The 17,160-nt window shown below is 42.1% G+C and overlaps 1 long non-coding RNA gene across 1 annotated transcript; it reads left to right on the forward strand.

Moving 5' to 3' along the window:
* Positions 1-1,161: 1,161 nt before the first annotated feature.
* LOC138605661 (uncharacterized) lies at positions 1,162-17,146 on the forward strand. Its single transcript, XR_011309327.1, has 3 exons — positions 1,162-1,310; positions 1,632-1,777; positions 17,043-17,146. It is a non-coding gene; the product is annotated as an uncharacterized lncRNA (long non-coding RNA).
* Positions 17,147-17,160: the final 14 nt, after the last annotated feature.

The raw sequence follows: 17,160 nt of genomic DNA on the forward strand, positions 1-17,160 counted from the left end.
CTGTGAGATAGAAGCTTTGAACGAGGCTTCATATCTGGTTAATCCTTTTATCAGTGTTGCAGTGTAGATAAACTGAACAAACTAAAGTAATCTAAGAAGCTACCTTACTAAAGCAGCACACCTTTAGGACAACTTTACTCCCTTTTTAATGTACTTTATACTTATATTTCACTTTTTGGAGGCAAATATTTGACTTTTTATGCTTTTTTTTTGGAAAGATTTACATACAAAATGTATGAAAAGACTGTTAATATGCATTGTGAATGATAACCACTCTATACAGTAATCTGTAGTTAAGTTAGCTTTACTTTGACCAGCTAATATGTATGATAATATATAATAACTATTCCACATACCTCTGAATTCAGCCTGACATATCTGGTGTGTTTTGTACATTTGCTCAAGTAAGTACAATTTTAGGTATAGGTACTATATTTCTGAGTTAATACTGTAATTTTCACTCATCCACGCTCATTGTATCGGCTGAGACAAAGTCACAGTGACAGAGGTTGTAGCTAAATTAGTATGTTTACTTAATCAGGCCCTTTATTTGCTGCTAATCCTGCTGCACTTCTACTTAGCTTAGATTTTGAATATAAGATTTTTACATGATTTATTTAATCCTGTGTTCAATCCAATCCACTTTAATTAAATAGCACATTTTAAAAAACACCAAAGTGCTGCACAGTGAAATTAAAAGGCATAAATAAAACAGTAAAAAACATAAAAGCACAGTCTGCAAAATACATAAAACACATAAAAAGTGTCACTTTAACTGTGTTAAAGTAAATACGTCTTCTACCACTGCTCTGGAAACTCCATAATAATGTAAATCATTAAAGTAGATCAGGAATCAGCATGTTTTGAACTGTTTGGCTGCACAGTGAAAGAAAAGTTCAGATTTATTAAAGTACTTGAGTAGATGTGTGTTGTTACTTCCTATGTGTAACAGGAATATATCTGTATTCTGTAAGATCAGGGTTAGTTGCCTGGTTTTAAGGCAAGGAGCTTCAGCACAGTGTGTGCAGAGTTTTGGTGGGCGTGGTCTGCGGTCAAGACCCCGCCCCCCGTGCTTGTTGATTGACGCGCACCGATGGCTCCTCCTTGAACGTCTTTTCTCTCCCTCCCCCTTCGTTTTCCAGTGTAGTGCGTTGATTTCATACCAAAGTCATACTTAACATTCCACTTATACTGTCAAACCTCTGAGAAATATTACGGAAAACAACAAGGCGCCAAATTATAACAAAGTAACTCAAAGTGACCGGCTGCTCTCATTGAGGACAAGAAGGTGACTTTCACAATAAAAGAAGGTAAGTTTTGCTCTAAAGTTCCCTCTTTCAGTTTGGAGCTCTTTTCTGGGCAGTTTTTTCATGCCGCTTGTCTCGGTGAAGTTTTCAGATCATTGTCATTTTTTACATTTTTCCGCGGAGCTCCCCGCGTTGGGAGGGAAGAAAACATTTGCAGATTGATAGTCTATTGTGTTTGACTTTCCCAGTGTGCAGGGATATCTGACAGACTCTCAGCAATCCCATTTCTACCGCTCATTGACTCACACTATTTAACAAAAACACAAAGCTGCTCTTTTGACAGCGCAGAAGTGGGCCAATATGTTTGTTTTGTGTGTCGCTCAGTTCATACCTGGACCCAGCTCTTCCAGCCCTGTTCCTCAGGAGGACTGCAGCAGTTTTACCTACAGGCAGGAAGACAGGCAGACAAACAAGAAGCATTTGGAGGAATACACAACTTCAGTCTGGTTTGGACATCTGCATCCCAAAAGGTAGGACAAGTTCTGTATTTATCAGCACAGTCTAACACTCATGCTAGCTCACCAGCAGACGAAGAAGTTAAAAAACAGTATACTTGTTTACAAAATTTCAAAATAAAACCTCATGAAAGATGAAGATTTTTCTGTACTCTCTCTTTGGTTTTTGATCAGATTTCAGTTTACATAAATAGGACATAAATTTTTAAACAAACGTAACATAAAAAAATATTTTAAAAAACAAAACAATTTTGATGTTTTAAACATTTGAATCAAGACACATTTATGAAAGATCAGCCAAGTTTTACCAAGTTTGCTCACATGTTGAGATTTTGAACAAGACTTTACAATTACAAGTCTGGTGAAAAGAAAAATAGTTCAGTAAAGTTTATACAACATCATATATAAAGTAAAGCCATAGTGTAGACTTCAGAGGGTTTTAATCAACCTGGAAGTACACTATACATACCAAAGATGATTTTTGTTACATCATGGTATTATGCCACGAAGTTACACTTACAAATAATGCTCCTGTGAGTTTATCAGCCGGACACAAAAGTAATCCTACATGAATTTAAGTCTCCTTTTGTTTATTTAGAGGAAATTGTGAAGACATAGTGTAAGACATCTGGCTTAATTGTAAAAGGAACTGGGCTTGTGTGACTCTATACCTAGAATAATGGCACAAACTAAATGCTAGTATTGACACAAAGAATATTTATTTGATCAAATCTATCTTTGTTATGTCTTTTCTTTCCTTTTTACTTCTTCCTTTCCTGCCAACAAACCCTGCATGTGCTGATACTCTGCAAAGTCCTCCTAAGATCATAATTCATAGGTGAGGATTTGCGATGCGTGGATCTGAATGCCAGCTAATTGTATAATTATACTTAGGCCACCTCAGGCTACACCTGCTCTCTGCCTGCTGTTTGTTCAGGCTCGGGTACATTTTTTTTTCTTTCTTTGACCGAGCTGATTAGAAAAAAGTAAAAAAAGAAAACTCCACCATGTTAGCACCTCCTTCGCCCTTAATTTGAACAGTCATATGAGCTGCAGAGTTCAATCACTGCCAGTCAACAGGTTTGACTGAACGACAGAATGCAGTCTGTCAGGTTCGTCTCAGTAAGCAGAATAACCCGTTAGCGTCTCTGCGCGGCTGCTGTCTCTGTTTCTACTGCGGCAACATTCCTCAAACATATTAAACAAAAAAAATCACTTTGATTTTTGAGCATTTGTTTTTCAGCTTCACAACAAGGGAGCGGTTTTTACTACTTTGTGATCCTTATAGCTGTGAATTTAAATATAAAAGGGCTTATCTGCGTCTGTTGGAGCTACAATCTTTTGATGCGACACTGCTCGAGATGCTAAGATAACGCTGGACAAGTTTTCCCTTGTGTTTATCTTGTAAGGTCGAGCTTGAAACGCCTTAATCGACCGTCTGAGCCTTTCTTAAGAACTTCTTTCCATTAACATGTGGAAATGATGTTCTGAAATGAAACAACCAAACCAGTACAACCAAACAATGTGTCCTTGGTAAATGAGACCCCGCCAAGATGCCTAATAATAGATTTCGATGCTGATGGGTAAATCTGGAAAGGATTAAGCATTCTGCTGCTCCGACAGATTCTCTCTCTTCATTGTTTTTAAGCAGCATGAACGCATCAGGCCTCCCCATGCACAATGTGCTCCTTTTTTCCCCTCCTTGCTTTATGCTTCTCAGCCGCTGTGGATTTCACATGTTCGCAGCGTGAGCTCGTGTGAGAGTTAAATGCGAGGGGAAAGTTTTACAACTTCACCCATGTCATGGAGGTCAATTAGATTACTTGGGGTTATATCCCCTTAAAGTGGTGCTTTCTGTCTTTTTCTGCTCCCCAGCTGTGTGCCTTCAGGCGCTTTATCTGAGGAGGAGTTAATGAGCTTGTGTTGTCTTCAAAGAATCTGCAGTCCTGTGATGTTTTTGTTTTTATTTAAAGCATTCCATCAGAAAAGATACGCTGCAGGTACTTCAGATCATACTCGTCTGATCCTCTCTTTGCCCTGCAGAGTGTTTACTCTCCTGCAGCCCCGTTTGTCAGCAGCAGCTTCACCCGTCTGTGTCAAACCCACAGAAGAGCGGCTAATGAGCTTTTGCCCATTTGTGCAGACGTTGGTTTGCCTTTTAGCACCATCCCCACAAGTGCTCGTCCAAATGGTGGACACTTGCCCCTCTGTCAGCCCAGATCTGAACAAATAGCACTTATGTCTGCGTGGAGAGCACACAGAGGGCCTCAGAGAAGAGCCTGCAGCCCTCAGCGCAGGACATTAATGACCATCTGGAAAACAATGTGCAGTTTGACGCTAGCTAGCAGCGGTTTGGCTAAAGGGGGCAGATAATGGAGAGCATTTTTTACAGACGTACAATAAAGTAAATGCATGCAAAATTCCAGCATCCTCTTGCACCAAACAAACGGCTACCAAAGATAGACGCTATTATGGGGCGCTGCACGTTACCTTTGCCTAAATCTAAGGCTTTAAAGTGGACTGACATGCATAGGGTTTTGTTAAACTGGAATAAACTACTACTTCATTTATCCAGATCACTCATGAGATCAGTTTTTAAAAGATACTTGGAACGGCAACTATTAAAAAATAAATCAGATTGGGCTGCATGTGACGTTTTGTATGCTCAGTTGGATCGTATGTGAAGGACTGGCTTAAATCAAGTTAAGCTAACTCTGCTAACTTAACCATTTAGTGTAAGTCGCACTTTTTTGTTTTATTTTCTCGTGTTTTTTTCTTTTTTTAATGTTAAAAAATGTTTCTTCTTTCTTCAATGTGTTGTTTTCTTCTGCATGGACCCCAGGAGAATAGTCGTGTCTGCGGTCATAACTCATTGGGATCCTCCACAATTAAATAAATAAATCTTTAAACACAAATCACTCTCAGATTCCCTCGTAAGACATTTATCAACATTGTATTCACGTTAATGCACTGCACATGTTTACATATCCTCCAAACCATGAGGTTTTAACAGATAAGCTTCCTGGCCTCCCGTTCGGGCCGCTCAGGGGAGGAGCCGGGGAGTGGCCTAGAACAGTAAAGTCTTTGTGTCAGCTGTCCCCAAGTTGCTAAACGTCTCTCGTTCTCTGGCGACCAACTTTTAGGAGAGATGTTCAGCAGACGTAAACTTTGAGAAGAGGAAGAAGAGCTCAGAGATCAAACTGGTGTGTGCTGCGTTATAGATAACAGGAGGTTTTTTCTTGCCTGTGTGTGTGTGTGTGTCGCACTGGAGCTCCAGTGACCCAAGGGCACTCATGTGAAACCCCTTTAATCCCGGCGCTCGGAGTGTTTTGGGTTGGGGGATGATCCTTCCACAGCACACAGTTATGGTTGCTCCGAATATAAAACAACACAGGTGTTCCTAAGAGGCCTGCAGGAGTCTAAATGTGCAACTAGTTCTGCTTTTTTTTTTAAGTCTTATTATAAGTTCTTCTTGCGAAAACCCCCTCTATATGTCCCCGATCAAAGCCTTTGCTGCTCTTAATGTCTTGTTCCACATTTTCTCTCTGGTTAGATGAGTTATTGGCGGGTGCATTCTGCTGCAAAGTTCTGCATGTCTTAAAGGTTTCACAGATTATGGCTTCAAACCGCTCCCCTCGCCACAAAATGACCAATTCAGGCCAGAACGGCTTCTCCGCTTCGTTCTCTGGAAAATTTCCGATTAAAACGCTGATTCAGGCAGTAAAAAAAAAAAAGAGAAAGTCTGGCACACACGCTGAGTTTTGTGTCAGTCTTTCCCTCTCTTCAGCTGGATTTAAGCTTAATTCCCTGAGAGTGTTATAATTCAAGGTGGACCCCATAGAAAGCAGCACACCGTGTTAAAATAGACAGATGAATGGATGACTCAGGCCTTGTGTTCACGCTCTGACAGCTCTTTTGATACTCATTTATCTACCTGAGAGTCCACTCATTTAGTGAACCATCGGCCTGCTCTTACCACAGCTGTGGGATATATTTGTAACAAATAAGAGTCGGTTGTGGGGACTTTTATTTTGTTAAAAAACAAGTGAGACTCTTTCAACTCGGATCATTTTCACGCCTTTTCATTGTAGCGTGCAAGCCGTGAAGTTACCCTGAGCGTTGCTGTTTTTCTTGGGCATGCAGCTGGTATCAAACTGCAAATGTTTGACTTGACATGGGTGCATGTGGCGTGTGTGTAGGTGTGTGTTCTTGCGTGTGTGTTTGCCTCAACTCTTCCCTCTTGCCTCTTGCCGTGTGAGCTGTTGGCTGTGCGTCCTCCTCCTCCTCCTCCTCCTCTCACTCTCAGCTCTGATTGTTTCCTGAGCGCCGTGCCAGATAGGAAGTAGGAGGAAGTTATTGGAGGAGCTGCAGAGAATTTATTAGGGCCAAACACAGACACAGGAGGGAGAGAGGAGGAGAGGAGAGGGGCGGAAAGATGGGGCTCACGCTGAAGAAGTCAAACCAGCTCCTCACCCTGACTTACTCCTCTGAAATAAGCAGCAGTAACACTTTTAAACGTGTCTTTAATTCCTCTGAATGCATCTGTGAGTGTTTCTGTGTGTCAGGAGGAATAAAGCAGCGTTTCCAGCTCTTGCAGAGAGCAGCTTTCCTGGCCTGCAACCTAAAATGTTTTCTTTATCTGTAATCTGACCTTAGAGAGCAGCTGCTCCTTCTGCCACCAAGTCCTGCTGTTGTTTCCCCCTGACAAGTGTGTGTTTGTGTGGCTGTTGGTGTGTGCGTGTGAGAGGGTGGTGGGGGGGGGGGGTTCACTCTGCATCTGTGAGCGCCCCTCAACCTTAGCAGCAGTGTGTGGCTCTCGTGTGGAGGAGTGTCCGTGGGTTTGTTTCTGTGTGGATAAAAGTTAAGTTTGGTGGAGGTGTGTTGAAGTGTCGGCTAAGCGGGGGGGCTTTCAGCTGCCGGCGGGGGTCTGTTCACTGCCAACAAGTGTCCCAACTATCGCAGCAACTGAACAAAGGCTGCTTTTTTAAAGACAAACAAACCCTGTAGAGTGTTAAAGACAGACGGAGGTGTGTGCAGTACATTATGTTTGTGGGTATTGATGGAGACACAAACACACAACAACAGGCCTGACGGAGCTGCAGGGGAACAGACACAACCTGAGGAAATCTGTTAGAAATCTGCTTTGGGTGATGAGTCATTATAATGGGAGTGAACAGATTCACAAACAGGACACAGACGCTGATTTTCTAAGTGTTTATGTTTAATACGACCAAAAATCAACCATGATAAGAAGAAATATTTTAATAAAAGCATTTAATTTAATCACAGAAATGTTTTTACATTAAATTAATAATGTGTTATTATTCTTTTTTTTTATTGGCTATGTGTTAAAAGCACCGTTGGAGCTCTCGTTAGCTTAGCAAAGCGTTTAGCATCTTTCAGCTCGGTGTTTTGTTACTACAACGCACAACTTTATTTTTTTTTGTTCAGTCTGAAGAATCTCATCAGCGTTGTTTTTAGCAAAAATTATTCTGATTGTTCACACCTGCTCAGCACCAAACAGCGGACAGACAAAGTTAGCCACTAGCTTGGGATCATTGTGTAGCTAACCTAAAAATAAGCAGAGTACGAAGCTGAGCTAACGTTAGCGCCAGCTTAGCCTTTAGCCCCCTGGACCTGCTGCGTCCATGGGGCTGCATTCAGAGCAGCTCTGTCTGACTCTCTGCTAGCGTTGCACTGCTGTTGTTTGCTATATCAAGCATTAAATTACCTTAAAGGTATTATGCTAATTTCAAGCTTCATATTTCACTCTGTGATACCTGTGGAGTAGCTTAGCTTAATTCACATTTTTAAAAAACTCCTAATTTTTCTCACACTGCTTCTCTGCGCAGGATCTCATACAGCCTCTGCCTGAAACCACTCAATCAGCTCTGTCCCTGTAAGAAACCCCGCCCCTACAAGAACCCTTTTTTTCTGCTGAGGCTGCACTTCGTGATGTCACAAAGGGCAACGTGTAGAAAAAACTGTGTGAAACCTGGCGTTCACTGCAGACTGAGCTGAGGAGCCTGGGGATTACTCCAACATACTTTTACCTACAGATTTGAAAATTCACCCACGTTTAGTCTGGACATCCAACATTGTAACATAATGTCTTAAAATGTGTAACAGCATAATACCCCCTCTTTAAATACGTTCTTTTTTGAGCAGTCGTTGACGCTAGCAGCGATAATACATCATCCATGTTGGCAGTGATGTGCAGCCTGCTGTGAAGGCTACAGTTTTAAACCAGTGAAGAAGGAACACTTTCTGGTGAAATAACTTGATTTTATTCAGGGCTAAAATAGCTGTAGCTTGGACTGGCGTACCTGTCAGTAGCCGATCATGCATCTTAGGTGATATCTGGTTTGAACTCTAGTGGTTTGAACTCTAGTGGCCTCTTTAGTTGTTTTCATTTGATGCTCCCGCTCTGTCCCCGACATGCGAAGCATCAAGTGTTTGGTACTTTTCTGCCTCAGCTGGCCTGAGAAAATACATAAAACTGTTTGTTGTGTTGACATTTTACAACTTTCTTTCTGAATGAGTAACATCAGAAAGGTCACGTTTTGAAGCATCGCTCAGACTCTCCTGACATCATTAAAACAAAAGTTTCTCCCTCTCAGTCTCTGACCAGGAGGAGTCAGTTTCTGTTGAAATTCAGCTGATATAAGAAACCAAGCTGGTCTTAAGGCGTAAACTTACCAGTAATACTATTACATCTGAACTTTCCAAGTCCCTTACTGTACATGTTCTCTGCCAACTGATTTGTTTTCCTGCTAATGCTTCTGTGTGAGCTGAACGGGCTCGCATGGCTCTCATGGTGGGATGTTTAGTCTGAATATATTATTTTAATCCGTCCTGTTTGGTCTTAAACGTCGGTTCTGTGAATGTTCCTTTCTTACCGTTAGCACGAAGACGAAATGTTGCCATCGGGCCATAAAAATGTGAGACATGACAGAGACGTTTTGACTCAAGGTCTTGTCTTTGAATTCCTCTGCGTAAGTAGAAACCCAGCTGGTTGGTGCATCAGAGAGCAGCGAGATGATCTCATGTTCAGAGGGAGATAAAAAATGTTTGCTCTGCTTTCTGTGAGTGAATACGTGTGATTGTGTCTGCTGAATGTCATGCTTGTTATTAGAGGAACACACAGGCTTTGTTTGTGTCCTGCCTGTAGGTGTTTGTAAGGGATTTCCTTCACTCGGTGGCACACTTAAACAAACGCCTGTGATGGAATCCCTCTCCTGATTCAGGCTCTATACCGCCAGCTTTTCCTCCATGTGACCCGGCAGCCTGAGAGTGACTCAGTAGAATTACAGGAATTCATTGGGACATTTCACCGCACACAATCCCGTCTAGGAAGGGAAGAAAAAAAAAAAGGAAAGAAGGAAACGCAGTGCGGTGCCAATAATCTCTGCTCGGTTCATAGATGGAGTCGGAGCAGAGATAAGCCGATTGCTGAAAACAGACTGCAATGTGATCGCAGCGAGCCGGGCTGGGGACAAATAGGAAGAGGGATTCTGGTGCATGAATGGTGTGTCTGAATGAACGAGCGAGGTGCAGCTTTGCAGCGTTTTTCCTGCTGCACACAGGAATTCTGTAGCACGTTGCTGTCTGACTCCCGGAGAGCGGGAGGGGAGGTGTGTCCCTGATTTTACAGATAAATATGAGAGCTGTGTCATCCAGTCAAGAAACCTCACACAGGTTTTGCACGATGACTAACTAGTGGATCGGATGAGTTCATTGTGAGTTCCTCTCATATTTTCCAAATTAAATGTTCTTGTCTTGTTTGATGACCAGCCCTAAACCTTTAGATATTCAATTTATCATAACATAAGTAAGAAGTAAGTCTACAGATACAACTTCAACAAGAAGTGAAAATCCAACGAAAAAGAAACAAATCGACGCTCAGATGAAGCAAACAGTCTGAAAAGGAAAGCGACCCTCAGCGAGGAAACCGTGGACGTCACACATGCAGCACTGTCTGGATATCTGGGAAGTGTGCTCCCGCAATTACCGTTTATCACCACAGGTGCCGCCAAAGAGAACGAAACTGAGATCTTCGAGATTATCACTTTAAAGCTTCTGTGATGAGTTTTTAGTTGGTTATGAAACAGACTGAAATTCATACTGATGCTTTTATACGAGCTACAAATGCATAAAAGACCATCATCGACCCATTGATTATATCTTTATAGTTATGTTTAAGGCCTTTAACCGCTGCTGGGGGGTAGGTGTCAGAGGAGGTGATTCACTTCATGCTGCCAAATCAGAAAACACAACGTACACATGTACAGGACAAGATCAGCAGAAGCCCCTTCTACACTGCCCGTTCAAGGCGGGATTATTACGCCTCACTTACATTTCGTCTTCTATGTAAAACACACGGAGGCGTAATGGTGGGGCGAAGTCGTTCTGCCTCTGAGCCGGCATCGGAGGTAGTAACAGAGGTGAAACGCCGTCTGTGTAAACAGCCAGACGGCAGGGTGGAACAGCGCCGCGTGTGTGTGTTTAAATAACGCGCTGTTTGTTTAAATTGTGCACGTTTTGCTTCCGCAACGCCAGAATGCTTTATAAAAGCACACTCGGGAGCGGCTTTACGCAGGCGTTGCTTGGTTCAATGTAATGTGGCAAAGGCAGCGTAACGGCGGAGCTTAGTTACGGCGCTGAGGCAGAACCGCAGTGTAATAAGGCTAAAGAGAGAAGAGGTGTCACTTTGTCCACAGGCGGCGCCAAAATCGACGCAAACCAAAAGTTCTTCAGAGGAGCTTTAATGCTTTTTGTCAGTTTGTAAATAAAGTTTTTGGCTTTTGAAAAATCAGTTTGAAGACGTCACATTGGGCTTCGGGAAAATGTGATCCGCATTTTTCACAGCTTTTAGCCATTTTAAAGAGAAAATGCTGACTCGTTTAATCACATAAATAGGAGCTAAATGAATTAATAAAGACAGTAATCACTTGTGGCAGCCCTGGTGTGACTCATTACTATGTTGTGAGGTTTCTCACCCAAACTTGGCTCGACGGGACGTGGCAGCGTGTTTGTAACAGATGTTCTGATTTATTCAATATGGTTATTACTAAAACTTTTATTTTGAAATGACGTGCTGCTGGTAAATCATGCTGGAGAACTGAATCCCAAAAGGTTTTTATCTCAGCTTCTTTCACTGGAGTTCACCTTCTCAAACTGAGTCCGTGAAACTGTCCTGGTGACTTTATTTACTGTCGCTGTGGTCATGAAGTCGGACTATTGTCCCGGCTTTCAGTCCTGTGACTCCAATAAGAGGATGTGTTGGAGAAAATGTCTCCTCTGACAATGCCCTGCCTCTCGTCCGAGCTCGGAGCGTCACAAAGCGGGAGCGTGTTCACTGCTGATGTTGCATTCCAGCTGGAACAATCCCACTGTTTTCCAGACCCCAAAGTGGACGCCTAAATTGGACAACACCCCCCCTCCCAACCTCACCCTCTCACCCCACATACACACCCCCTCTCCCCCCTCTGCTCTCCAACCAACCAACCAACCAACCAACCCACCCTCCACCCACTCCTCCCATACACACATCCCCTGGTCTCCTGTCCTTATTTGGGTAGAGACGTTCTGAGAGCTGGGTGGAGAGGGGGAGGCGGAGGAGGGAGGGAGGGAGGAGGGAGGGCGTTGGGTTGACACAAGGGAGGCAGGAGGAGAAACAGTGAGCACTCGCAGCCCTTTCTTAATAAGGACATGTCTGGAATTCAGGCCCCTCTCTCGCTGAAGAGCCTCTCTTGAACGCTCTCTCGTGAGCACAGCGAGGTCGTCAGATCTTCTGAACGCAGCTTGTTGCTCTTCACGGCTCGCAGTTCGCAGTGTTTTCTCTGCTATAATTGGAGATAAACAATAGAGCGATGGTCCCTCCCCTCCCTCTCCCCTCCCTCTCTCCCCCCCTCTCTCTCACTGTGCCACCAGTCTGTGATTATTGCCCCGGCTGCACTGAAGCAGTTGCCCTGCAGCACCTGTGCGTTCATTAATGAAATCCTTCAGACCACACAGACGGCGTGTGCTGCACTCAGGTTGCAGAAATGTGGACTTAACAGTGTTGATATTAGTGGATCTTTGGGCGAATAGATGTTTGCTTTTTTTCATTTGAATGGACACACACACACTTTGCTTCCAGCGACACAATTAAAAAAACCTTCTGAGTATGAAGTCCTGACAGGCGAGGAGAGAAAGTTAACTGACTTTAAGTAATTTAATCTTCTTTTCAGTCATTTTTCAAGCAAAACTGACGAATATTTCTGGTTCTGTTTTGTTCATATATGAAGCTTTGTTGCTTTTCTTTGTTGTGCATGATAATTATCGGAACAGCTTCTGGTTTAAGACTGTTTTTATTGAATATAACACGACCTTTTTATAATATACATTTTCTTTATCTAAGTTTGTTGCGGCCCTCATTTAAATGACCTTTTTTCCAGCTCACATCCCAAAACACAAAGATACACACTTTAATAGTACAGGACAAAGGAAAGCAGATAGTGCTCACTTTGAAGCTTAAACCAGATCATTTTGAATCTGCATGACCATAAAAACTCACTCAGATCAGAATAGAACTTTATTAATCCCGTAGGTAATTCTTGTGCCAGGTTGCTCAAAGGTTACAGTACAAAAACGAGAAATACAAAATAACTCAAATATAAGTGAAATAAAGTGTATAAGGGGTTAAATGCCAAGAGGCAGTGTCTAATATAATAACAACTGTACGATAAGATATTTACAGGGTTAAGCTCAGTAAAAGAAATGATGGTGGCAGTTACACCGACCTCCAACTGGCAAGAATCAGTAAATTCAAGAGCACTCTCCTCTTAAACCAAATGTGTACGGCTGGCTCCCTTTGTCACGGTTGTAACTCTTGATTTTCCTTTTACAGACTGTTTGCTTCATCTGAGCGTCGAGTTTGTTTCTTCTTCTTTGGATTTTCACTTCTTGTTGAAGTTGTATCTGTAGTCATCCATCTTTTCTTTGTTTGTTCAGCCATAGTAGATTACTGTTTACTCGCAGCATTTGCAGAGAGCAGAAAAGCAGCCGCTTAGCTCCGCCTACCCTCTCTGACAGACCAACCACTGCTGGCTGATGGAAAACGTGTCACTAACTGGGCGCCGCTTGTGACACCCAGTCTGTTATACTGCAAATGCAAAGGCTTTCATCAGTGGGCCATCGGCTTAATCACCATTGTGTTACCTCATTCGGTGATAGATAGAGACTTAACAGACATTTAATTACATGAAAAAGTTTGCACTTTAAGACAGCACATGAGAGAAATATGTAACACTGCATGGTAATTTTAAAAAGGTTATATTGCACAGGATACTGAAGGTTGAGTAATTTGCACCATTGCACAATTTAAATGACTTAGTGTCCAGCTCATATCCTCAAACACAAAGATATTCACTCCTCAGGAGTACAGCACACAGAGAAGCTGATCATTCTCACATATTCAAAGCATGAACCAGATCATTATTGAATCTGCAGCACCATAAAAACGTACAAACTTTCTGTCTTCGTATCAGTGTCATGCATTTATTCACAAACTACAAGCACAGAATAAGGTTAAACTCTCCCGATAGCTGTAGCTGTAACTTGCATTGCGGTCACTGGGAGCGATCCAGCCGTGTGATCTAAGCGAGTCGGATCACTTGAGCCTCTGATGAGATCTCAGTTTCAGTGTTGAGTTTTAACACCGTGACCCCGTCTCAGAGGGTCCGACATAACCAATATCCTCCGCGCTAAAATTAGCAGCTTGACTTGTGGATATTTGTCAAACTCTTGTTTGGGTTCAGTGACGCCCATACATTTCCTGTTGTCGGTTGCATGTTAGAATGTCAGTGCAGGATCTGTGTGACGGGTCTGCTCGCCTTTGATGTTAGTAATTCCTGTTAAACGATGATGAGAACAGAAAGTGAGCGTCACTAATCCTTCTCTGCTTCTGCACCAGTTTGTGGGTGTTGGATGATTCAGTGTAACTGCAGCGATTATAAAGTGTGAATCTTCCCCATTCAGAGAGACAAATAGAGAACAGGAGGCCGAGACGGATCTTCTAATTAATTAAACTCTTTTATATTTTAGTTGTTGTTTTGCAGACTTCTTCTTCTCTCCTCATGAACACATCCGGGACTTCCTGTCAGCACGGTTTTTGTGTAATTAAACCGTGAAGAATCAGATTCCCCCCGGCTTTAAGAACAAGAGATCCACTCATATTTTTATACTTTTTCCAAATACATTTGCATGAAAAAATCACATTTTATACAGCAGGAATCCTACTAGTAATATTTCCTGACTCTCTAACTGTGCAAAACCCCATAAAAGAGGTCAAATATATGGTTTATAACAGCTGAAAGCAGATACTGTATCACACCAACTGTCACATAAACTCTAAATGTGAATATAATTTAATCATTTTGGCGTCCTCTGTATTTATCCTTTACGCTTTATTTTCTGCCGGCATCTGCAGAAATGCTGCAGCAGAAACACAAGCATCCTGGGAGGATCATGGTTACCTCATAGACTCCCATTTCAGAAACAATACAATGCTGAAAAGGCAGCTTGAAAAATACTTAAGATCTTTGCCTGCAGTCAGCCATAAGCCGACCACATCGGGACACAGTTCCCAGACCACAAGAATTCTTTGAGGCCAGCGCTGATTAGTGAGCTCTTTAAGCTTCGTTTTATGGAATATCTTGAATTCATTTGGCCATTTCACAGACATAAAATGTAGGAAATTATAGTAATGATTACGGTCAACAATGTTTATTCATCCGCATTTAATGACTGCAATAAAGAGAATGTCAAAGAAAGCCAAAAGAAGTGACCTAAAGATGAAAAACATTCCCATCCTAAAGCGTCTCTCATTAAGCTTTATGAAGTCACATATGTCTCTGTGTTATCTGTAGCTTCCCAAGTAATTAAATGTATGTTTATTAAAAGAAAAACAGTGGACAAACTTAGGGGGGATTAAGGTCACATTGTATAAAAGCTGTAATAAGGTTGTGGAAGTAATTGCATTTCATAAAATCCCGTCTTCTCCTTTATTTTTCTGGCTTCAGCATCCAGTCTGAGCAAACTGCAGCGTTGCATCATAATAAGGACACAGTAAACAATCTGTTCATCCTGACCTGTTTGCGTGGCGGTGATCACAGTGCAGTGTGTTAAAATTGTATATTTTCTAAGAGTGTATATTTTATATATTTTGTTATCTAATTGTGTACTTTTTATATATATATATATATATCGATAGATATATATATTTTGATCTTTATTTTTTACCCTCTGTGTGCTGATTCTTTCCTATTGTATTGTACTGTATAAGCTGCTGGAGACTGAATTTCCCAGAGGGAGTCATCCCAAAGGGATCAATAAAGTTGAGTCTAAGTCTAAGTCTAAGTCTAATATGTATGCAAAGCAGCAGAGGATGCGTTGTGAGGAAACTATTCAATGATTCATGAAACCTGCTCGTCCGGCACAAACACCAAAACAGGTTTCTGCTCATACCTGCCTGATTGCCTTCACACGTTGATGTAACAAAGTAATATGCTAATTAGCAAATGTTAGCTTGTAGTCATACAGTGTGAAAGATCTGATGAGAGAGTGAGGTTTCAGTTTCGTGACGTATAGGCGATGTGGCGTCTCATGACCTGCTGTGACCTGTGTGCTTCCAACTGGAATACGAACTCCCTTTGCAGCACTGCACTTCTTACTTTTAAAGCTGTTTCGTCGCACATTTTTGTGTAATATAAATGTAAACTTCTGGGATTTGGATATTGCACCTGGCTGAAATTTCTATTGCAATGATATTTTTGATTAATTGTGCAGCCTTACTGTCATTGTCATTGTCAACAAATCCCATGAACACACCAAAACCAACAAGGAAGTCTTGCAAACCTGTCCGACTTTCCTGCACTGTTCTTTAAACTAAGAACCGAACAAGTTAATTCCAACTAAAGGCTTTACAATGAGTCACAACAATATTTTTTTATTCATTAAAACAGATGGGCACTGCAGAGAGGAATGTTTCTGAGACAGGTGTGAATGATACGCCTGTTGGGGACTATTTTCAGCTGCGGATTAATACAGATTTAATGCGCTAGTGAGTATTTACACTGATATTTTGCGGTGGATTGAATATAATATTACAGTTCTCATGCTCATAATGAGGACACATATCCTCAGTTACAACATTGTGGCTCACTGATTTGTTTTGATAATAACATCCAATAACAATCCTTTAAAGTGGTAATCTCGAAGAACTCAGTTTCGTGCTCTTTGGCGGCACCTATGGCGATGAATGGTAATTGCAGGAGTACACCTCCCAGTGCTGCATGTGTGACGTCCACGGTTGGCTCCGGTTGTAACTCTTGATTTTCCTGGCTGACGGTCGCTTTACTTTTCAGACTGTTTGCTTCATCTGAGCGTCGAGTTTGTTTCTTTTTCTTTGGATTTTCACTTCTTTTTGAAGTTGTATCTGTCGACTTAATAAAATGCAAACAGGCTGTTAATCGATCAACAGAGAATAAATCTCTTCACCATGTGAGAAATTTTTCATGGAAATGAGGGAAATGATCTCAAGCTCAAGCTTCTCTTTTGTGAGGATCTGCAGTTTCTTACTTCGTACTTATGTGATGTTAAATTAAATATCTAAACGTTTATCAGAAAACAAGACAAGACAATTTGAAGAAACAACTTTTGGAAAATATGAGAGGAACTCACAATGAACTCATCCGATTCACAAGTTAGTCATCGTGCAAAACCTGTGTGAGGTCTGAATGACACAGCTCTCATATTTATCTGTAAAATCAGGGACACACCTCCCCTCCCGCTCTCTGGGAGTCAAACAGTTGTTTGTTCAGCCATAGTAGATCACTGTTTACTCACAACACTTGCAGAGAGCGGAAAAGGAGCCGCTTAGCTCCGCCTACCCTCTCTGGCAGACCAACCACTGCTGGCTGATGGAAAACGCGTCACTAACTGGGCGCTGCTTGTGGTTTTTTCCTTGAAAGTCGCCACAGACACCCAGCCTGTAATACTGCAAATGCAAAGGCTTTCATCAGTGGGCCATAGGCTCAATCACCATTGTGTTACCTCATTCGGCGACAGATAGAGACTTAACAGACATTTACATTATTACTCTAACTTCCTGTCTGGCTGACGAGGGCTGATCTTTGTGTGTTTAAAATTGTCCACACTGTTTGAGCTTCATGTGTTGTGTAGTCATGGCGATTAACACTTGATAAACAGCTAATGAACCTTTATCTTGATTCAACAGATCTTCTACAGATCCGTTGATATCGGGGCTCGGGGTCGGGCCCAGGGGGAGCCGCCACCATTGCGTCCAACGAGTGGAGCGCCAACGGTAGCCCAGAAGATGGGCTGGACGGGGACAA

Source organism: Semicossyphus pulcher, unplaced genomic scaffold (genome assembly GCF_022749685.1).
Source record: "Semicossyphus pulcher isolate SPU_LCO1_2020_fin unplaced genomic scaffold, fSemPul1.0.p SCAF_3, whole genome shotgun sequence".
Lineage (NCBI taxonomy): Eukaryota > Metazoa > Chordata > Actinopteri > Labriformes > Labridae > Semicossyphus > Semicossyphus pulcher.